The 24,093-nt window shown below is 41.2% G+C and overlaps 1 protein-coding gene across 1 annotated transcript in view; it reads left to right on the forward strand.

The window, feature by feature from the left end:
• Positions 1-24,093, forward strand: part of LOC121920410 (heparan sulfate glucosamine 3-O-sulfotransferase 3A1-like) — a 99,181-nt gene that overhangs the window by 888 nt on the left and 74,200 nt on the right. The window lies entirely within an intron of this gene.

Consider the following 24,093-nt stretch of genomic DNA (forward strand, 5'->3'; position numbering starts at 1 on the left):
AGCCTGACCTTCAGCCCTTCTGCCTTTTGGAGGAGGCGAGGCTCCTGTCATTTGGGGGGAGCGCAGGGAGAGCAGTCTTCTTCGGAGCTGCGCTGCTCTTCCCCTGAGACAGGGCCAGGCCCACGCCGCCCCCTCCCCTCTCCCCCCGGGAAGAAGAAGAAGCCCCGCTTACTAGTTCCAAGGGCCCAGGCATTTGGGGCTGTGTCTTTCCCAGACATGTCCAACTTAGGGCAACGCTAAGGCAGGCCTATCATGGGGTTTCTGGGCAAGCTTCTTCAGAGGGGCTTTGCCTTGAGGCTGAGAGAGTGGGACTCACCCAAGGCCGCCCTGTGGGTTTACATCCCTGTGCCAGGATTCGAACCCAGGGCTCCAGCTAACACTCAAACTGTGGTTTTCTTTTCTTGGATGTGCCCATCCCTGGGGGAAGCAATTCCGTTTCCCCCCTGGGAAGCTGACCTTTTAGTCTTCTTGCTATCTCCAAATCTGAGGGACCCCAAAATGCAGTTGGGGCCATATTCAGGGCTGCATGACAGCTGGCACGGTCCCTACTTTACTGGATTCTTTGTTCATTTTTTAAGAATGGCGAGGGACTTGGGCTGTATACTTTGCTTGGAAAACTTTGTCCCTCAGTCCTAAATCTGTCGGGGCTCCCTGTGGTATGCTGTTGTGTCACAAATACTTTGTGTATGCCCAGAGATCTCTTTGCCTGTGTTAACCTGGCATGTATCAACTGGAAACACATGCAGGGATAGCTGTGTTGGTCATATAGCAAAGCACAATAGCATCCAAAAACCACACAAATAGTGAGAGATTTATTCAGCCGGCCAAAATACACAAAATCATGTATTTTGTGCATTGTGGTTGGTCAAATAAAAGTATCACTATTCTGTGGGTTTTGGAAGTTATTCTATCAACTGGAGGTACTCTCAGATGGTAAGGAAAAGGATTGCAACTGAATGCTTTGTGCAGCCCCAGCCTGCTCTGCCAAACCATCTTCTTCCCTTGCTAATTTTCCAGGACTGTAAAACCTGTGAGCCTTCCTTTCCCACAGTTTCATGTGCTAACCATAATTCCCTTTGCTCCAGTAGAAACTCCAGAATCCAGACCAAACCTTGATGCCTAAATTTCCCCAGATTCCATTTTCCCAAGTCTTAAATCCTTGGCATAAACCAGCCATCTTCCTCACGATCCCTTCATGGACCACTGTAATCTTTGAAGGCACCTTGCCTGTGGGGAGTCATATCTTTAACTTTCTGCAGGCATAGCTAAAGTTACTTCCAGCCCTCATTTCACCATTTTAACAGCCTTGGCTCAATGCTGTGGAATTCTGGGATTTGTAGTTTTGTGAGCTATTTACCCTTTTCTCTCAGAGTCACGACAAATGACAAATCCTGTGTTTTCAAAGTAGACCATTGAGCCATGGCAGTTAAAGCAGTGTCAAACTGCACTATTTCTGCAGTGTGGATGCAGCCATAGTGACAGCTTCCTTTACAAAAAATGTCTTTCCACCTTGATCTTAAGTATGTGTACTTGGAAGTGAAGTACACCCTACCAATTCCAATTGAATTTTACCAAATCAGAGGTGTTTAGGGGCTCATCAACACTGGCCAGAATACTCCAGGCTCCTCCCGGAGTATTCTGGCCCCAGACCTGCCCCAGATTCCCCTGTTATCTCCATACTCCGTAGTGACGGCAGGCAGCTGTCTACCCCCATGTGCCACTGTCTTCCCAGGAATCACTGCTGGTGGTGTGAGTCATTCCCTATGAGGGCTGAAATGAGGTGCTCAGTATTGATCACATGACTGGGCACCCCATTTTGACTTCAGAGGGAGCAACTCACGCCAGTGATGGTGAAGCTGGGTGACACAGTGGGACTTGAGTGTGGACAGCTGTCTGGTGTTGCTACAGAGTGCTTTGGGTTTTCCTATAAAATTTAGAGAAAATGATAAGTTATTTTAAACTGATTCAAGACTGGTATGATGTGGTTTTGGTGCAGGACTGAGTTTACATCATGATGACAGTCCTCAGTCGAATCAAGGATTTGGCCCTGCATTGTGTAGACATGTTGCCGTGAGGACAGGGTGGGGGGAGGCGCTTCATTTGGCCCATGTAGACATGCCCTAGGACTTCAGTCCTTTACAGAAGCCCAAATGTACTGTACATTCCAGACTCCAATCAGTTTCCTTTCCAGGTCTCACTGATCCCCTATAAATATTATTTGTTGTTATTAATTGCCATCAAGTCAGTTTCAACTTATGACAGTCATATGAAAGAGAGACTGCCAAATAAATATTTTTTAAAAATCAAATTGATCTGTAGAGTTGCCCTATCATTATAAATAAATGTTAATGTCTACTCCTTCCATGAACCTACTAAACCTCCCTGCCATCTATCCTATTCTTCAGTGTTGACCTTTATAGCCTCACTCTGGGAAATGACCTTATCTGGTATCTCTCCTGGACCCTTTCACATCTGCCTTCAGGATTAAGGAGGAGATGGGTGAGAAAAATCAGGAACACCCAATGAATAAAAGCATTCATTGGAACGAGTGGGCAGGAAGAAGAAAGCAGAGACCCTTGACAAAATCCCAGTTTGGGGCATTTGCAGAACTGATCCCATGAATGCCTGTGATATAGCACTTGTGACATTACTTAATGTAGGACTGAATGTGGAAGAGAGACAGTTTTAAGTTGAATGTTTGTTCAAGCCAACAAAGTGTACATGTGTGTATGTAAAATTCACATTTCAGGTATGGAGGAAATGTGTTTCGGGTTTAAAGGATTGAAAAAAAAATCCAATTTGTCATTTGATAAACAGTGTGCAAGTGATCAAAGGGACAGGCAATTTCACCCCAGACACAGGCTTGAAAGAAAATTTGAACCATTATCACCTTCTTCCTCAGGATGACTATTTCTGTTAGCTGTTAAACTATGTGCATCTTCTTGTGTTGCTAAGAGGATCGTACATAGCAAACGTGTGTAGATGATAATTTTTACAAATGTATTTAGAATTCAAAACAGGTATCAGTGAGAAGGCATTAAGCAATTAGCTGCTTCAACCTCTTGTGCATTCCACTCTGACAGTCTTTCTTGAAGCTCTTAACAGTATCCTGACATGGTTGTGGAAAATTTGAACTATTAAGTACCTTTCCATTCCTGTAAATACTTCTGCCTTTTCATTTGTTCTGTTGTGGCCACATTACATGCACTCTGAGAATCCGTAGATCTGGAGCCTTAGACAGTGAATTTGTGACACCCGCTATCTGAAGGGCTTTCTAAAAACTCTGGGTCCAGCCCACAGAAAGTTTAGTTTTGGGTAGTAAATCACTAGGAGTTGTATTAGCCAAGTTGCTTAGTGGGACTAACTTTCAGTTAACTTTCCCTAGATTGGTGCATATGGCTCTAACCTATAAAAGGGCAGCTGTTGTAGGTTGTTCTTGTGTGGGAAACACCAAATCTCTTAGGAACAAAGGGAAGTGTTTTAAATTAGTAAGAACATAGTTCAGTGTTTTCTACACAAGGGATTTCAACCTATGGCCTTTCAGCTAATCTCTCACTCCACCTCGGCTATCCTGGCTAGGGCTGATGCAAATTGTAGGCCAGAAACCTCATGAAGGCCACAGTTGCCCACCTGTAGTCTATACTGGTTGAGAATAGCTCTTCGGGATTTCAGATAAAACGTTCTTATTTGAACCCTTCCTAGAGGTTACATTCAGGAGCTGAACCTGAGACTTTCTTCAGGAAAAGCATAGACCTCTGTGGTGAGCTACAGCAATTCCACTGTCTTTTCTCGAAGAAGTGTATGGCTATTTCATCTTCTGATCACTTGGAGTGTGGAGATTTTTTTCTCTGAGAAAAAATTAATCTCTACCCTCGCGCTCCAAGGTATTGTGACTGTAATGATTGTGACCCAGGGTACTGGGATTGTAATAGGGGCCAATGACAAATTGTGAAATGCTGTGGCATCTCTAGTGACAGACAATGCTCCTGGCTTTCATTTACTTATTTACTGTATCTATTGGAAGATTTCAATGTGATATAAAATAGTAGCAGAGCCCATCTAAAATGTAAGAACTCAAGATACAGTACAATATTAACATTATCCTTACAGAAGATAGTAGAACTACACCAAGAAGATTTTCCAAACAGGGGTGTACAGTTTCAACAGATCTAAAAAATAAAAATGGTCGGAATATGTGTGATGTCAAAGGAAGGTACATTGCACATAGAAGGTGTCAAGATGCCAAATTGCTCCAAATGACAGCAGAGGAGACTTCAAGAGCATGTGGCTTTTTTACACACTCTATGAGTCCACTTCAGCTGCCATGGCAACATCCTATGGAACCTGGGATTGGCAATTGAAGAAGAAGGGCCTTTATAATCACAAACTGGAGAGATCATGTGGAGTCTCTTACCAAACCACAAATCCCAGGATTCCATAGGAGACAGTCATGGCAGTTAAAGTGGGATCATAGGGCTATAATTCTGTAGTGTGAAGGCCCCAACATGGGCCTCTCTAGGTCAACATAAGAATCATTTAGCCAATGTTTCAGAAGTTTTGCTGAAAGCTCTTCCCTGCTGTATGTTTCAGTGTCTACCTAGGGGTGCATCACATTTTTTCTGAGGGGAAAGGATTGTGTGAATTGGATGCATGCTAGTATTGTGCTGAAGGGAAGGGCTTTCCAGGGACGTAGCCGGGGGGGGGGGTTCTTGAGGTCCGGACCCCCCCTTCCATTAGAAAAATGAATGGTGTGTGCTGCTGCACCGCAGCGCCCAAGACCCATTATAATGGTGGCACTTAGTCTGGAAACCCCCCCCCCTTCCTAAAATCCTGGCTACGTCCCTGGGCTTTCCACAGAGGTTTGGATGAACAGACACTTTGACCTGTTCTAGAGTGGGAGCAATGCATTTTGAATATGCTTTGTTTTACAAACCTAAGGTGTCCTCAGTTCGCATTGAGAATATTTTCCTCATCAAGGTTTCCAGACACTCCACAAACATGTTTGTTGACCTTTTATTGGTTTTTTAAAAAAATTCTTTCCATCCCTAGTTTAATGCCTCGTGAACACTAGCAGCAGCCCAATCCTTCAAAGTATAGGGAACATCAATGAAGAGAGATAAAGACAGAAGAGAGCTCTTTATTTTGCTGCCCCCCCCCCCCCCGTGAAACCAGATCATATTTGGCGCTAGGAATGGGATCCCTATCTACCACACCATTTGTTGCTTTTATTGTTAACTGCCATCAAGTCAACTTTGACTTATGGCAGCATGATGATTGAGAGACTACCAAGTGACCCTATCATCAGCAGACCTGCTCAAATCTTGCAGATTCAGGGCCATGCTTCTCTGACTGAGTCTATCTATCTGGAATGTGGTCTGTCTCCTTTCACACTGCCTTCTACTTTGCTAAGCATTATTGTCTTTTTTAGTGATTCATGTCTTCTCATGATATGGACAAAGTAAGACAGTCTCAGGTTAGTCATCTTGAAGTCTAAGGAGAGTTAAGGTTTGATCTCTAGGATCCATTTAGTTGTCTTTTTAGCAGTCCACAGTATCCACAGAACTCTTCTCCAGCACCACATTTCAAATGAGTTTATTTTCTTCCTATTCTTCACTGTCCAGCTTTCACAGCCCTTGTATTTCCCAAAGAAATGGGCAACCCTAGCTTTGACATGGACAAACCTAGCTTTAGTATTCAATCTTTATGCTTCAGGATCTTATCTAGTTCCTTCATAGCTGCCCCTCCAAGTCTTAGTCTTCTTCTGATTTTTAACTGAGTCTCCATTTTGATTAATGATTGAGCTAAGGTATAGAAAATCTTGTAATATTTCAGTGTTGTCATTGTCTTCTTTGAAGCTGTAAACCATCTGTGGTCAATATTTTTTTTTAATTAATGTTCACCTGCAAACCTGCATTTGCCCTTTATTCCTTAATTTTCTTCAGCAATTGTTCCAAATCTTTGCTGTTTTCCGCTAGTTGCATGGTGTCATCTGCTGACTGGTGATGTTCCTCCAATTTTCCATGCCTCTTTTCTCCAAGTCTAGTCCTGCTTTATGTATGATATATTCAGCATACAAATTAAATATGACAGGATGCTAAGAAGAAGGCTCGCCTGGATCCTCTTGCCAATTGGAACCCATTCCATTTCTCTATATTCTGTCCTGACAGTAACTTCTTGTCCTGAGTATAGGTTATGCATCTATCAAATGCTGTGGCACACCCATTTCCTAACAAAAAAGAAACAACACGGGGCAGAAGTACAGTCTTGATTACAGGGCATCCCTGGGTTGAGTGGATTTTGAAAGGGAGAGGAATATATGGGGGGTTTATGACCAGTTACATATTAAAATACGTTTAATTTTAGCTACAGTGGGAAATCACCACAAACTGATTTAGTAAATCATAAGACAGATGATTATGAACTGAAGAAATAAATTATGTTGCAAATCTGATTTTTTTCCAAAAATGTTTATTTGATATAAAATAGAAAACATGCTTTTAGAATACTAGACTGGGACTTGAATCCAGGTTTAAATCCACATAGCACCATGAAATTTGGGCTAAAACTTGGTCTTGGACTATACCTGTCAGTTTACTCCACCTCAATTTAATCCACCTCACAGGATTCTTGTGAGAATAATGCAGGAAGGAGGAAAACCAAGCGTACCAGCTTGAGATAATAGGGGAAAGGTGGACTATAAATGTAAATACAGTGGGCCCTTGGTATCTACTGAGGTTTGGTTCAGGAATCTCCCATTGATACCAAAATCCATGGATCCTCAAATCACATTAAATACAATGGCATATTGAAATGGTATCACTTATATAAAATGGCAAAATAAAGGTTTGCTTGTTGAAATTTATTTATTTTTCAAATGTTTTCAAGCCATGAATGCTTGAACTCATGCATAAGAAATCCATGGATACTGAGGGCAGTTTGTATCTGGAATCTCCTTCTCTTGAGGTTTTTAAACAGCGGCTGGATGGCCATCTGTCGGGAGTGCTTTCATTCTGTGTTCCTGTATGGCAGGCAGTTGGGCTGAATGGCCCTTGAGGTATCTTCACACTTTATGATTGTACTTGCAAGAAACCTCAAGGGTGATTAAGTCCAACCACATGCCATGCAGGGATACACAATCAAAGCACTATGACAGAGAGCCATCCAGCCTCTGTTTAAAACTCTCCAAAGAAAGAGACTCCACCACTCTCCAAGGGAGTGTGCTCCACAGCTCTTACTGTCAGGAAGTTCTTTCTGATGTTGAGGTGGAATTTCTTTTCCTGTAATTTGCTCCATGTCCCAGTCTGTGAAACTTCAGAAAACAAGCTTGCTCCATCCTTAATAAGACATCTCTTCAGATATTTAAACAGGACCAACATATCACCTCTTAACCTTCTCTTCTCCAGGCTAAACATACCCAGCTCCCTAAGTCTCTCCTCATAAGACATGGTTTCCAGACCTTTCACTATTTTGGTCACCCTCCTCTGGACACACTCCAGCTTGTCAACATCCTTTTTAAATTGTGGTGCCAGAATTGGACACAGTATTCCTGGTGAGGCCAAAGCCAAATAGAGTGGTGCTATTACTTCACTTGATCTAGACACTATACTTTTATTGTTGCAGCCTTGAATCACATTGGCTTTTTAACCTGCCGCATCACACTGTTGACTCATGTTGAACTTGCGGCCTATTAGGACTCCAAGATCCCTTTCATGTGCACTGTTGTCACGTTAGGTATCCCCCATCCTATAGCTATGCATTTCAATATTAAGATCATTTTGAAGTTTGATCCTGTCCTCTGGGATTAGCTACTTCTCCTAATTTAGTGTCATCTGCAGATTTGATAAGCATGCCCTCTCTTTCATTCTCCAAGGTCTGTTCTGCACGGGTGTAAAGTACGTCCCCAGGACGTACTAGGGTTAGGAAAGGACGTGCTTTATGCACGCCCTTAACTCTAGTACGTCCTGGGGATGTACGAAATGGTGGTACCCATTCTACATGGGCGCCGCCATCTTGACATCATGGATGCATAGCATCCACACATCCTGCAATGGAAGTGATGTCACGAGTGCGCCATTGGCCACTTGCTGCGCCACTTCCGGGGCCCAAAAAGAAGCTGCTTTTTGTGGCTTCTTTTTGGTGCATCTGGGAACTGCGCAGTTTGACCGCTGTGGTTCCTGGACGCAGCAACCATCGCCGCCAGCAGAGTGCCCGTTTTGGCCGCTCTGTAATGCACCCAAGTCACTGATAAATAAGAATGCCATCAGCTCCTGTTGAAAAGAGATCCAGGAGGGGGCTGGCAGAGAGAGACATGGCAGTTAAAGTGGTATGAAATTGCAGTTGTGTAGTGTAGAACCCATAATCCCAGTGTATGGGTTTCCTATAGTGGTAAATGGTCTGAGTGCTGGACTACAACTCTGGAGGCCAGGGTTCAATTCCCTGCACTATTGTGAAATCCACTGGGTGATCTCAGACAAGTCACACTCTCTCAGGGGAAGGCAATGGCAAACTTCCTCTGAACAAACCTTGCCAAGAAAACCCCATGGTAGATTTGCCTTTGGGTCACCATAAATCAGAAATGACCTGAAGGCACACAACAACTGAGCTACACCCTATCCTATGTTCTGTCATAGTGACATAGGTGAGATGATTGTTGACATGGAGTTATGATTTTTAAATTTTCCTCTTCCCATTGAAGCATCTGAGATGGAAATTCTTTATTCCAGATTTGAGGTGTTGTATAGCTTTGCTCTGTTTTCAGGGTAAAGGATTGTGGTTTTAATGGGCTGGCATAAGTGACCTCTTTTCCTATGTTACTACCTACATCCGTTTCACAATTCCACACAACTCCACTGCTTTTACCTGTGACAGTGGTGCACATGTGTAAATCTAAATGATGTTGTCTTCCATTTGTAACTTTTCCTGTTTCCTCCACCCTCTTCATCCTCCAAGTTCTTCCATCTTTATTTCTAACACAACAAATTCATGAAGGAGGAAAAGATAGAATAGCTGTACAATCCCCCCCCCCCCCCTGTTGGCATCAGGCCCCCCCCATCTGGAAACAAGTAAAAAAGCCCCTGTTCCCCCCCCCCCCCCCCGCTCCTACTTCAGCTCATATCCTTGGACTTCTGCTGAATCCTGTAACCCTTCAGTCAGTGGATCTTAGTAGAGAATTGTTCTCTCATGTTTTTTGCAACATATGGATGGAAGAGGGAGAGTTACGGAAAGTATCCACTCCTGACCCTCCCCATTCATTTATTTAAATTAACCATTTTTGCAACAGTCAAATTTTGAGAAATCTAATAAACACTGGTTATAAGAAGTACCTGCAAAGGCAGCTTTAATCAAGTCCAATCAAATATTTTTTAATGGAATACATTTTTCATTCTTTGGGAGAAGAACCAAAAAGAAAGAAATGAAAGAGGCCACAATAATGTGAAAATAAACATAAGAGCCATAGGGCAATTGTCTTATTTGCAATTTGCATTGTTTAGATGGTTCTCCCACGTGCGTCTGTCATTTAAAGTTAATAAAGTTGTGTCCTCTGGCAAGTTAATATGAAAATAGCTTGTTGGCTCAGCAAGCAATTTGTCTTTGTTGAACAGCAGAAATGCTTTGTTTCCTGTCAAGTACACAGGGGTAAAACAAAGGGCTGTCAGACTGGGATAGGTGTATATTTAGCAATAACAAGGACGTCCAAATGATCATCAGTAGCCTTCCGTCTTAGGTGTAGGATCAAGACTGGAGCATAAAGCTGTAGGTTTGGAGCCCTTTGCTAAAAAACTGGGCACATGGAAATTCTGGGTAGGGATTGATGCATTTGTCAAGTTTGCTTTCTCCCACCTTGTTCTTCCTCCTCTTCTTCACATCTCAAAGTCTATTCTATAAAAGAAATTTGGTGAGTTCTTATTTTAAAAAAATGAACCAAACCAATTCTCATCCATCTTTGCTCAAGAATAAACCAATTTAGGATTACACTATTTTGAAAGAGAAACAGTAACGGCAAGACTCTGATGTTTATCACACTATGCTCTTAAAGAGCTACTATTCCAGTGTGACTCCTCTAGCAGCCTCCTGTTGCATGCTGGGATTGGCAGATTTAAGGAGCTGAACTTCTCTGCCTGAGAATTCTAAATACCCCTCCTTAAAACTGCCAATCCCAGCATGCAACAGGAGGCAGCTAGAGGAGTCACACTGGAATAGTACCTCTTTAAGAGCATAGTGTGATAAACATCTATGTGTCTACTCAGAAGTAAATCTGAATAAGTTCAGTGGAACTTCCATCTAAGGCCCTATTCCCACTGGGCTATAAAGTGAATCAAGAATCGGATTATAGGGACATAGATCCCATTTGAATTTGCGTTCGATCCTACTTTGATCGATTTCTCCAGTGAAAACCCGAATCAGTGGTGGATAACCTGGGTTATCCTGACTGCACTTTTCCAGAGGTTGTTTTTTGTTTGTTTGTTTGTTTGTTTGCAGCTGCCGTGTCGGATCTGGGTAAACTAATGGGAATGACGAGTGTTTGAATTGGTATTTTAGGAGAGGAGGAGCAATGTTCAAGGGGCTGTCCCAGGGGTGTCACCAACTTTGTCCTCTTTCCTGTATTCTCTGCACCATTTCCTCCCGTTTACATAGCCTTTCCCCTGGTGGAATGTGGAGCAGGGCAAGGCGATTGCTTGTGTAGACATATTATTATTATTTTTTAATTAAGCTTTCGATCGCCTAGGTGCTCTGTTGGGTGTCCGGTCATTGCAAATTGCTCCATTGGCCTCCAAATGCGGTAAGCACATGATGCCCCCTGCCAACCCCCCTTCCACATAGATCAATGTATGAGGAGACCCACTGCACACCCTTTTAATAACTATTCTTCTTTTTCCTTTTCCTGTTTTTGCTGAGTGCCTCAGCGCTTCAGTGTCTGGGCGGCAATCACAATGACGCGTAGCCGCCCAAGCACTCAGATGCTTCAGCGATTCATTGACCACAAAAAAACCCTAGAAAAACAGGTTTGAAAGACGCAAATGGGAATGGGAAACAAAAATAGCCCGTGTCAAAATGCATCGAAGCAACTGAAGTCACTATGATGTCTAATCACCTAAGCACTTGATTGACAGCTTAAAAAAGGAAAAATCGGTTCCAGACAGGCAATGGGAATGGGGAACAAAAAAGTCAGCATCAAAATACAATGGAGAAATATCAATGGGAATGAGAATATGGGTCAAGAAAAACCGAGTCCATTTGCTCCCTTTTGTAATGGGAATGATGGACGTGATTCGAATACGACTCGGAACTCACTCCGAGTCTGACTCGCAGCAAGATTTGTCGCTTTATCATCCAGTGGGAATGGGGCCTAAGTATGCTTGTACAAGATTGTAGACTTAGGCATTTTAATATACCTTAATGGGTGCCCTTCTGAAGAAGATGGGGAATATTGCTTGTCTTGATGCCAGCTGATGCACCATTAACTCTATAGAATCTGTGTGTGTGTGTGTGTGTGTGTGTGTGTGTGTGTGTGTGTGTATTTCCTGAGAATAAAGACTTTCTATTCATGAAACCCAAGTTGTCTATGAATGGTATTTTTTTAACTCTGAAGTTATCCAGTTTTGCATGGATAAGTGATCCTTGAAAAAGGATCAGAAAGAAAACATTAAAACTTCTGAGGTATTTCATTTTTTTTAAAAAGCACATTTTTTTTTACTTTGAAAATAAACACCTGACTTTGAGGGCAGTGCATGACCATAATGTTTGGCTGCTATTCTGGAAAACTGTTGATCTGTGGTTGTGATCCTAAAGGGGCTTGGATGTATATTCCACTGCAATCAAGGACATGTTTTTGGGAGGAAATGGTAGTGCATAAAGTCCCATAATTCTTGCCAGTGTGGCTGTGAAGAATACAGAAACAGCCACATATATCATTGCACAATACATTTCTTGAAGTAGCAATGAGATTTGATAAAGAGATAAAATGTTTTGATGTCTTCATATTATCTATCATATGACTGAGGAATGGGGAATCTGTGGTCCTCCATATATCATAGCCTCCAACCTTTCACAGATGAAAACATGGGCAGGTATGACAAGCAACATCCAAGTGTGGTCAAGATGGAAAACAGTTATTAATAAATAAGAACATATAAACTAAGAGAGGTTGCAGCAGTTTGAGGTTGCCTGAATGTACAGGGAAGAGCAAGATTCCTCTTCCCTTCTCCTCTCCTGCAGTGCAAACTACACTTACGCATTTACTATGCATGTGTAAAACATGGGTCCTTTCTTAACAGTCAGCTTGAGTATAAGCAGAGTGATGGCTAGGCATAGGGACTCCTGGGCAGTCATCACATATGGTCTAAAGCACGAGATATCATATGTGCCTGCCTCCATGTCTTTCCTAAAAGCTGCCCCTGAAAACTTGGCATGAGAACATTAATCTAATGCTAATGCACTAGTTACTGGACGTCTGGGAATTAGAAATGCAGTTATTTTTCTCAGATTATTTGTTTAGGGACCCAGATGAATCTATGAACAGTATTATTTACACATGAGTGTCTAGTCACTAAACCCAAGTGACTTTGGGAAGAAGAAGAGCGTGGAAAGTTATTTCTAAAAAGAATGAATATAATGACATGCGGAGGCCATCCATAACTGAGCAGTGGTAAGGATGACACATTGGACCCCAGAGCATCACTTTCCACTGCTCAGTTACAGATGGCTTCAGCATGTCATTATATCCTTTATGCTTAAAATAAACTTGCAGAACTTTAGGAACAAGGTACTGGCATGAGAAACAGTGTCTAAATTCAACTGAAGAGATCTTTTATATGCGTTTTTGGCACTGGTAAATTAATTGGGAGAGCCACCAAGTCATAATGCTGATATTCTAGATCTTGCATTTGGGAGGAATGTTTTCTTTCCTTATGGCCCTTTACAGCATCATAAAATATTCTGGAGTAGCCCTTCATTAAAATAATGGAGGCAGAATTCAATACCCTCTGACCATTTTGATTTTCAGGGATGATCCCAATTAATCCTCTGTGGTCCAACTTTTCCAGCTGTTTTTAAAGTTTGTCTGTCTTCCTCCCATTTTCCCTTTGTTCTCAGCTTACTCCATTTACTGCAAACTGAGTTTAAAGAGCCAAAGTAGTTTGCACACAATTCGGTAGTGGGGAAAGGAGAAAAAGCCTAATCGGCTCAAACCTCCCCATGGCAGGGGGTTGGACTGGATGGCCCTTGTGGTCTCTTCCAACTCTATGATTCTATGCTTGTGCATTCTTTATATATTAATAGTTTTTACCATCTTGATTACATTCTGATGTCCTAGTTTTCATCTGTGAAAAGTTAGAGGGTATGGAATTTTCTAAGTTCAGTAATTATTCACCGAAAAGTATGATGAGAAAGAGCAGAAGGGGTAAAAAAATACTACTTCAGGAATTCAGACTGAGCAACTGACTCACTTAGCTTAATACTAGTTCAAAGAACAAAGAAACTCAAAATACAAGCACCTGGAGTCATCCAAAAAAGCTATATAGTGGCAGATACAGAACAAATAAAAACAAGTTCTTCTTCATACAGTGTACAGTTCATGCCCTGGAGATTGTAGTGATGGCATCTGTCTCAGGTGTCTGTAAAAGAAAATTAGAGAATTTCATCTATTGTAGGATAAAGCTTTCTTTTTCACCAGGTCTCACAGTCTCTAGTATGGTCAGATGCAAAAGAGGACAGGGGTTCTTCACATTAAATATGCAAGGGATCTTGTAGCACCTTTGAGACTGATAGAAGAAGGTAGCATAAGCATTTGTAAACTTAAGTCTCCTTCATCAGATGTAATCTTTGCATACTGATTCAAACTAACAAGCTACATCTCTAAATTCTTCACATTTACTAGGTGTATATAAGTTGAAATTTCAGAAGTGGTGGTGTGCATGACAAGAAATTCCTTCTTATAAACAGGTTTTAAATGTATAGGAACCCTGTCTTCTCTTGCACCTAAACACCCTAGTGGTATTCATGCACACATTTTCTACTTAACTGATGGCATGTATTAGATGATCTTCACTTAGTTATTTAGTTATATATTCAGTAGTTATTTCAAAATTGAAATTTCACGATGACTATATGCTACCATCACATCAGAGCAGACGACTTGCAGCCCTGGCTCCTGAGATACACAAGCAACCTATTCAAGCACCAGACAATTAAGTTAATGCAATGTACAGATGTTTATGCTAAAATATATTAGTGAAGCACAGTGTTTGGAATATGGAATTAGAAGTGGGTTTAGGATCAGTCTGTAGTTGTTCACTTGAGAGATTTTCAATTTCTACTATAACACTGGAGGACAACAGTGACCCCTACAGTTGGAAAAAGACAAAGAAATATTGAAATAAAATATATTGTAATAGAGTGATGGCAGTTCTTTTTGATTCTTGTGTTTTTTAAAAAAGTTTTATTTTAAGTACAGAAAGAGTTTTATATTACTTTTCTAATGGGAAATTAAAAGTTTAATAACACTCCAGTCAGAAGCTGAGAAAATCTGATTAAGCTATTCTCTCTCTCTCAAATATCAACACAGTAATTCTGGTGATTACAGAAAAGCAGTATGTGCATCTAGCCAATCTCTCTGTTAGCCAGTTAAAGTCCTTCTGTTTCCTTACAGATCAGAATAGGAAATGAAACATGTACTGTATAAAGTGCTTTATGTTGACTCAAGGAAACAAAGTCTCTCCCTCCCACCCCCTGTGGTTTTTGAGTACGTCTCTTCTGTTCAAAAGACAGATCACCTACAGAGATGTTTATTTAAATTTTAAACCTTGTCTCTGAGCTTTAATTTGAAAATTGCAACACCTATGTGGGTGGATCTGTGAGGATCAAATATGGGGACTATGGGTATGTTCAGTAGCTCATTCCTTTTTTTTCCCATTTCATGCCTGTAAGTTACTAAGTTCAACAATTGAGAAATGAGAGGGAGGGAAGCAAGTCACAATGGCCTCATTGATTTTTTTAAAAAATCAAGGAATCGCTGAACAAGTCTATTGAGCAGGCAGAGTTCAATAGCAGGTGAGGTTACCCCCTCCTCTCTTTCTGTGCAATGCAACTTTATAAAGCCTGAAGCAGGGAGGAGAAAACCATATGTAGGTTGTATTAAAGTGTTTGGGAACAACCTGGTGTAGTTACAAAGAAGGAAAAGAAAAGAAATTGTCATTACTAAGCACGTTAAGGTAAAGGAGTATTTGAAGACGTGCCGCTGCTTTCTCTGATCCTTTGTTTAACCAGCCACTAATTTGCTGGCCCACTGAAATCCTATTATCCCGGTCAGTCACATCGAGACTATCTATTCTGTATGTTTAAATCTCACTTGCCCTTTGTAAAGCTGCCATCAGATTTGCTAGCAGGTGTGTGTGTGTGTGTGTGTGTGTGTGTGTGTGTGTGTGTATGAATTACAAATATCTATCTATATATTGTAATGTGTGTGCACCACTGTCGTAGGCAGCGTACCTCAAGGAGATGAAAGATTATTCAGTGCTGATATTTTGTGGATCTGTATGTGAGAGGTTAAGAACTGACACTCCTTGTTGCATCAGATCCGGGAGGCTCTGTGTCCTCTAATTAATACTTTTTCTCTTCCTCTGTGCACCCTCTCATTCCTTCCCAGTTAAGCAGGGATGATGGGAAGCAAAACCAAAGAAGACATTTGCAGTTCTTTGACAGGGCTGGGGGAGATGTTTGTTCCAGCAGCTGGCAGCAGCTGTGGAACACAGTTTCCTGTACAGCTTCCCATCCACAGTGCCTCAAGCATGTCTGCTTTTGAAAAGTTAAGATGAAATCTGTGTCTTGGGGGACTCAGTATCTTGGCTGCTGCCATGGGTTGTGCATGAATGTTATGGCTTAACAAAATGCAGGACCAGGAAGGCCAGAGCTGAGCCCATTACAGCACTGGGAGAATCGTGGGTTTGTAAAGCCAGGGAGTACCTTGGAGATCAAGCCTCCTGTTCAGTGCCAGCTCTAAATGGCAGTATGAAACTATAGCTTCCCTTGATGTCCAACAAGACTTAAATACTTCCACAAAGTAGAACCCACCATTTCCTGAGGCAAGCTATGCCACTGATAAATCACTCTCACTATTAAAAAGTTTATTCTAGTACTCAACCAAAATCTGCTTCATTGCAATTACTACGCACTAGTTTTGGTCATGTTCTCTGGGAGAAGAGAGAACAGGTCTGTTCTATCCTTTGCATGGCAGCCATTCAGATACTGGAAGACTCATATCATATCGCCCCCTAAATTTCTCTTCTTCAGTCTAAACATACCCAGCTCTCTTAATGATTTTTCATAAGACTGAATGGTTTCCTGTCTCCTCACCATCCTCACTGCTCCCTCTGAACACACTCCAGATGCTACTGTCCTTAAAATGCAGCATCCAGTATGCAGTACTGGACAAAGTCAGAATGGAGTCAAACTGGAACTTAGAGTGTTGTTTTTTAAAAGGGCCACTTAGGATATTCATTCTGATAGGCCAGTTTACTCTATCTATCTATCGATTGATATAATTCTGCAGTCACAGACTCAACAATATATTGTTGCTGTAGTCCAGAAAGTAATTCTCTGCTCATAACTGTTGCGCCATTGAAAATAGAGGAAAAAGTTATTTGGCTCCCTATCCCCACAAATTTGATCATCATAATTCTGAGCAGATAAGCCTTCCTGGATATCCTCACATCCATTTACCCACACAAGCAAAGCATAGCATATCATGCATCTGCACTGTACACAGATACTTTGAGTGGGCTCACTCAAACCCTCCTTCTTCCCCATTTCACTTTCCCTGAACAATTGCTCTAAATTTCATGCCTCAGCTAACCTCAAGTGTCTAGAGCAGGGGTAGGCAACCTGCGGCCCATGGGCTGGATGCGGCCCAGCGAGGCCTTGGGACCGGCCCCAGCCTGGTCCTGCCACCAATTGCCACCGGGGCCCTTGGCCTCTCGCGCGCAGGGGCAATTGTCTATAGAAGCCTCAGAAACATGCATTTATATTAACATTTTTTAAAAAATCAGCAAATTTTTTCGCGTGTCCTCCACTTTTTTAAAAAAAGTGTCCACCATTTGAAAATTTTGTCCTACATTTGTCCCGGTTTATTTATTTATTTAATTTTTTTTTTAAAAAAAATATTTAATTATTTATTTTTTGGCTTCGCCCCCCCCTAGTTGTCTGAGGGACAGCAACCCGGCCCCCGGTTCAAAAAGATTGCCTACCCCTGGTCTAGAGGAACTCCTTTTCTAACTCTCTCACACTGCTTATAGGTGGGAAGATGTGGCTGTGCCCTTGCTTACATCAGGTCAAACCATGGTTTTTTTTCACTTCCAAACCAGTCCCTTATGGTCAGCATTACCAGCTTTCCCTAAATCATAAGGATCTGTTTGTTTTGAAAACAAATTTAACATTAATTTTCTGAGTAAGTTCCCTTTTCAAAGAATGTCATCAACATATATGTTATGTCTTTGAAAGATTGATTGCAGAATTCAACCAGAAAGCAAAGAGATTGTTTCAAATTACAGTTGTGCTGATCTGTGTTGAATAAGATACATCTTAACTTTCTTTCTTTCTTTTCTTTTTTTAAAATGAGATTCTCCCCTACTTACATCTTCTGATTTTCCAGCCAATAACATACCATAGTCATTTCTGATTTCTGTTGATGGCTGAAGACTAGAAGAGTGGTGAGGATTATATTGCCATTGCTGAGGTTGTGATGCCTTAGTAGTTTGTATGCTCTCAGAATTTCTCTTTGAGTGAGAATAACTAACATGAATTAAACACATTTAATTAACCTTTCCTATATTGGGACTCAGCCTTGACTTCTTCTTGGGTTTTACTGTTGCACATTTATTTCCTCATTTTCCAACCCTCACGCCACCCCACCCCTTAAATATGTATATAAGTACATATATGTGTAATGCACCCAACCCATTATCTTTTAGGCAATTATATCTGCACCTATTTAATCCTTGACTTAATATCAATAGACTTTTATTTCACCCAATGTACTGGGCATCTAGCAGTAATCCCTACTCACAATCAAGGCCAAATTTATGCTAGTACATTCCCAAAAGGGAATCATAGCAATCTCAGGGTATATTTTGAAAGGGATTTTCCTCCAGCCGGCTTCAGACCCCAAATGATACAAAAGCAGCGGTCAGCTCCTTGATGAGCTTTTGAACTGTAACCCATGTTTTTAGGGGTCAGGGTTTTCACAGGCTGGCTAGTAGCTTTTTGAGACGCTATCAGCCATTGAATCATACTGTACACACTGTTTGCCTCACTGAAAAAAGTGTTTATGGAGAAATGATTTTGAGGCTGTGTAACTCAAGGCACTGAATTAGTCATAGAGCATTTAAATGTGCCTTGTTGAATTAAAATAAAGAAGGCAAAGTGAGGTCAGCAGGATGTGTTCAGTTCCTGGATGATCCTGAACATTTTGGTTTCTACTGGTGCAATAACATATTTTGTTATTATTACAGTAGTGGTAATTAGCAGGTTTTTATGGGTTATGTAGTAATATCATAATCTTTCTGATAAAGTCAGGATTTTTCACTTTTAAAGCCAGGAATCCATGAAATTGTTCTTTGGGGCTACCTGCATTTTAAAAGAATGTATAGATCTTGGGTATTCCATTGCAATGCCAGGTGGTTGTTTGCACATGTTTCTCACTTTGTCACTTACCCACCACTGCCGGCATGAGTCACTTACTCTGAGATCAGAATGAGATGCCCCACATTGATCACATGGCTGGGCACCTTGTTCTCATCTCAGAGCAAGTGAGTGAGACACACCAGTGGTGATGGCACTGGGCAGGATGCATTGCAAATAGCTGCCTGTAATTGCTACAGAGGGTCTCGATTTTCCTAGGTGATCAAGAATATGTCTACAAGAGACACATATAAAAGAGAAAGATAGATTTGTTTTGGAAAATAAAAAAATTGGAGAATTATTTATGGTGGGGAATGAGAAACAAAAGAAGAAAGGAGTAGCAATTTATGTAAAAGAAAAAGATATTGCAAAGGAACTTTTTAGAGACAAAAACGGTCACTATATAGGAATTGAAATAAAACATTATGTTGAAAAAATATTGTTAGTTAATTTGTATGCCCCACAAGAAAATAAAGCTGAATTCTACACACACACACACAAAAAAAAGCATTTTAAGAGTGGTATAGAGCATGTTTGATGCCGAACTGGGTGGATGTCATCTTGACAGTGTACATTAGAACCGGGGCACTGCGTTGTTCGAATTGCTTGCTGGGGGGATGGGGGGAGGATGTGGTATTCGGCCTGTGTGAACACAGCTTGAGTCTTCACATGGGATAGCAACTTCATTTACAAACACCTCTTTTTGAGGATGGAGAGGGTAAGCCATTTTGATAATTGGTATGGGGGCCAGCATTATAGCCTGCCTAGTGATTTGGAGCTCTCTTTTCTCTATTACATAGATCCCTTTGTAGGGGGTACTTCATGCTCTTTATTTCAAAAAAGCCAGCCCAGTACTGCTACTCTGTTACGTACAGTACTTCAAGTCATTAATCTGTATACACATGAACATGTATTACAAATTAAAACAAACTCGCACATTCTTTGTAACAACCATGAATTTGGCCGGAAAGTGATGCTTATGGCAGCAATACTCTTATTGACCATGAATCCTAAGAAAGCGGCTGCCACACAATAAGCTGTATTCTGTTAGTCTTCCTCTTCTCTAAGGATAGTTGAAATCAATCCTGGTATCTTGTCATCATGCCATGTGCTGTGGAGTGCCATCTAGTGTAGGCATCTAAGGAAAAGAATGAAAAGCAAGACATTCCTGTGTCTTAAGAACATTGCAGGAGCAGAGGAACTGATCTCGAATAAATTGCAAGGGCACTCTTTAATTGTGAATGTGTTGCTTACAGATAAATACTGGCCTTGGAGTAAATTGCTTTATTTATTCCTCTTAGACGTAATGACTGGATGATTGCACTCTCAATGGAAAATTCTGAGAACATGAGTGGACCCTTTTGATTAGAATGAGTCAGTTTCTAATCTCTCATTCTCCCACACAGATATATTCAACAAATTTATAGATGCCAGACATAAAGAGCAAATATGAACATCCAGCTTTAGCAAGAATCTGCTACCTGACCCCAGGACCCTTAGCAATCTGGCCTGAAATAATTTATACTAAAAGTTTTCTGTTGGAGCCTCACTTGCATATGTTTCTGCTAAGTCACTTGCATTTCTGCTTTTAATGGGACAGCTCAATTTTGTTAAAAATGTATGCATGCCTGATTTTTATTTTGTGCTACCCAGAGGATTTGCTATCTATCTGACTATGTGAAAGATTGTATCTCCCCATATGAGCCAGGCCATGTCTTAAGATCATCATAGGCCTCTTTGGTGAGGACAGGTAAGAGGGTCTTCTTGGTGGCTGTTTCCATGTTGTAGAATTATCCTCCACAGTTTAGATTGGCTCTTCTGTGTTCCTTTGGCTGGCAGGTAGACACCCTTATTTTATTTTTACTTAAACAGGTATTTGGCAATTAACTGGCTGCATAGATGGGGTTTTAGGTGTGTGTTTGTGTTGTACTTCTCTCTTGATTGTTATGATTTAAAATAATTTAATATTGTTTTAAAATTATTGGTGTTTAACATGATCATTAATTTAATTATTTTTTCTATCAAGTTTTTAGATGCATCTTGTTTTACCTTTGTAAGCCACCTTGGCTTCCATGTCAGAAGAAAGGCAGAATAGAAATAAATGAAGTAAAAGAAGTAAAATGATATTGATATATACATCCAAAAGTTAGCTTCTTGCTGAATGGTATCTCACAGAAAACAAGAGACTGTGAAAAGACCTCTCCTCTGAGTTCTTCCTGTCCTCTAGGAATGTTTCTTACAGGGCCATCTGTCTTATACATATCTATTCAGAAAGAAATAAGTCCCATTGAGTTTAATGAGATTTGCTCCAAGGTAAATAGGATTTCAGCCTTAGTTATGAATACAGGAAGGTTCAAAATTATGTAGAAAGTATTTAAACAGAGCATAGGGAAACAAAATAAATGTAAAAGTTCTGCTGTCGTGCTCAGGGCCCAAGAAAGAATGTATCTGTTCCAGCCTGTGTTATTTGTATACTCTGTACTTGTAACAAGAAAGAAAGAAAGAAAGAGTTACATCTGTGGAATTTATAAGGTTCAACTATTCTAATGGAATATTGTATATACTCATGTATAAGTCTGGAAATTTTAGTCAAAAATTGACCCAAAAAGACATATTGAGGATGGAGCAAACTTGTTTTCTGCTGCTCCAGAGAATAGGACCTGGAACAAGCTACAGGAGAAGAGATTCCACCTCAACATTAGGAAGAACTTCCTGACAGTAAGGGCTGTTTCACAGTGGAACACACTCCCTCAGTGTGTAGTGGAGTCTCCCTCCTTGGAGGTCTTTAAACAGAGGCTGAATGGCCATCTGTCAAGTATGTTAGAATGGAGTTGGACTGGATGGCCCTTGGGGTCACTTTCAACTCTAGGATTCTATGATTCCTCTAGAGTTGTTCTTTATGTTTTCTGTACAGTGGTGCCTCGGGTTACGAAATTAATTCGTAACGCGGCCGCTTTCGTAACCCGAAAAGCCTTTGTAAGCCGAATTGCCATAGGCGCTAATGGGGAAAAGCCGCGATTCCGTGCGAAAAAGCCGAAAAAAGCACCAAAAGTTTTTTCGTAACCCGAAAAAACATTCGTAACCCGAAACAATAATTCCCTATGGGATTTTTTCGTATCCCGAAAATTTCGTAACCTGGGTATTTCGTATCCCGAGGTACCACTGTATAAAGTTCTGAAAATGGGAGGAAACTCAAGGCTGTTGTATTAAGGTATGAAAAAGTGGCAAAGAAGAATTGGAGTTCTCTGGATGAGCCAACAACATTTTGCTGCCTGAGACAAAGGGCCAAACTGCGTAGAGACACTCTCAGCACACGAATGAAAGTGCATAGTGCTTTCATAACTGTTTCCCTGTTAAGCAGGATTGTTAGGGAGGAATCCGTTTGAGAGATGCCAGGGTTAAGCAAGACACAGAAATTGGACTGAGAGGCACCCCCACAGGCTGATGGGTTTGGCAAGAAGTGACACATGAGTAGTGGGAGGCTTTGTAGTAAACGCCTTGCTAATGAGGGTCATGAAAAGGCCTTTGGCCTGTTTTTCTGCAAAGAACACAGGTGTTAATCCCAGTCTCTTGGCTGTATCCCAGAGCAGGTAATTCTATTCTTTATCCTATGAAACTGACCCAACTGTTTCCACTTGTATTCCCCCCTCCCTCTGTTTTGCTTACTGTTTTATATTGTTTTACATGAGATGCAAAAGAGAAAGAAAAAAAGGGAGGGAGTATCTGAGATCTAGCCAAATTTCAGCGCTAACCCTTTGCCTCTAATTGGCATCATTTTTTGGACAGAGGCATGTGCTGTGAAACTTTTATGCAAGAAGCCTAGAAAGTGATGGTTCTGGAACAGCCGTGTGGTATGCAGAACTCCCATGAGAAGGGGCCTAAATATTGAAGGCTGGATAGGACACTGGAAGGCTCATGGAGCTTTCTTTCCATCATGTAAGGAGGGTTCAAATGTCCCTCCTCATGCTTTGGATGTCTACAGGAGCACATTCTGCTGGCCACATCCTTACAGTGTATCCGTTAGTTATCTCAGCTGGGGATTTTGGGAGTTGCTATCATCTTTGACTGCATTCTTGTGTCCGTGAATGAGAACCAACGATTCTAGGCCAATCCAGTCTCTCCTTCCAGAAGAGCCATCAAGGCTGGTGTCAGGAGTTTCCTGAAAAACTGAAATGAACAGTAGAAGTTTGTGTGACCTCTCCCTCCCCTTTTCATTTTGGCTTATACACATGATATTGCAACATACAATTGTGCCAATGCCCACCTTTCCCCCTGGTTTAATTGTGGACAGCCAATGCCCACCTTTCCCCCCTGTGTTCTGTACTAAGTTTAGGTGCAGCAGGACATCTTCAAATCCACCTTGAATCCCATTGTGGGAGAAAGGAAGGATATAAATCCTTCAAATAAATAAATAAAATAAATAAATCATTGCTTTCATAGACAGGAGACACTCTTTCTCTGCATCATCATTTGTACTCAAGCTTCTTCACAAAGTAATATAGTATTGGCTACATTCTGTTAGTTGAACCTTAAAGTATAATGCACTAAGACTGCTTCTGTACTGCAGGAGTAATCCAGGTTGACATCACTTTAACTGCCATGGCTCAGTGCTATGGAATTCTGGAAACTGTAGCTTGTTGTGACATCAGAGCTTTCTGACAGAGAAGGCTAAATGACTCACAAAACTACAATTACAGAATTCCATAGCATTGAGCCAGTAGTAGTTAAAGTACTGTCAACCTGGATTATTTCTGTGGTCTGGATGCTGCCTAAGTGGAAAAGGGGAAGGAAATCAAACTGTTTTCCTAGAGCCTGTAGAACAAATTGGGTTACTTTTTCTTGATAAGGCCTGCTATTGTTTAAATACTTCTTTGCTGCTGTCCTCTGTACTTGAGAATGAATTCATTGGTTGCTCATGCCCTAAAACAGAAACACCAGCCACTCAGATGGTCTTCAGACATAATTATCTCCCCATCCTGTCCCCTGAAAACACACAGAGACAGTGTGGCAGCTCATCCACTGGTACCTTTGGGAAAGGGGTGACTGAATAATCTGGCACTATGAAGAACATCAGCATGTCCCTTGGTGACCTGCATCTCCAGTGGTGTTTGTCATTAGATGCCTCCCTAGCTCTCCTGGGCACTTGAGTAACTGCCCATTATCCCCTTTAATCCTTAACAATGACAGAGTCAGAATGTAAAGGGAGGGGGAATCTCTCCCACACAAGTCACGGAGAGGGTTGGGAACAATCACCATTTTCAAATATAGCATCTGAAAAATTGCAAGCCAATGCAGAGCGGAAAAGGACAAATAACAAGTGTGCACTGTGAAGTGACAAACAGTAGCTTTTAAAAAAAAAAAGCAGTCCATACCTGAAAGCTACTGGATCAGATTTAGATGGTGCTAAAACTGCAGATAACT

This window comes from Sceloporus undulatus, chromosome 2, assembly GCF_019175285.1.
Source record: "Sceloporus undulatus isolate JIND9_A2432 ecotype Alabama chromosome 2, SceUnd_v1.1, whole genome shotgun sequence".
NCBI lineage: Eukaryota > Metazoa > Chordata > Lepidosauria > Squamata > Phrynosomatidae > Sceloporus > Sceloporus undulatus.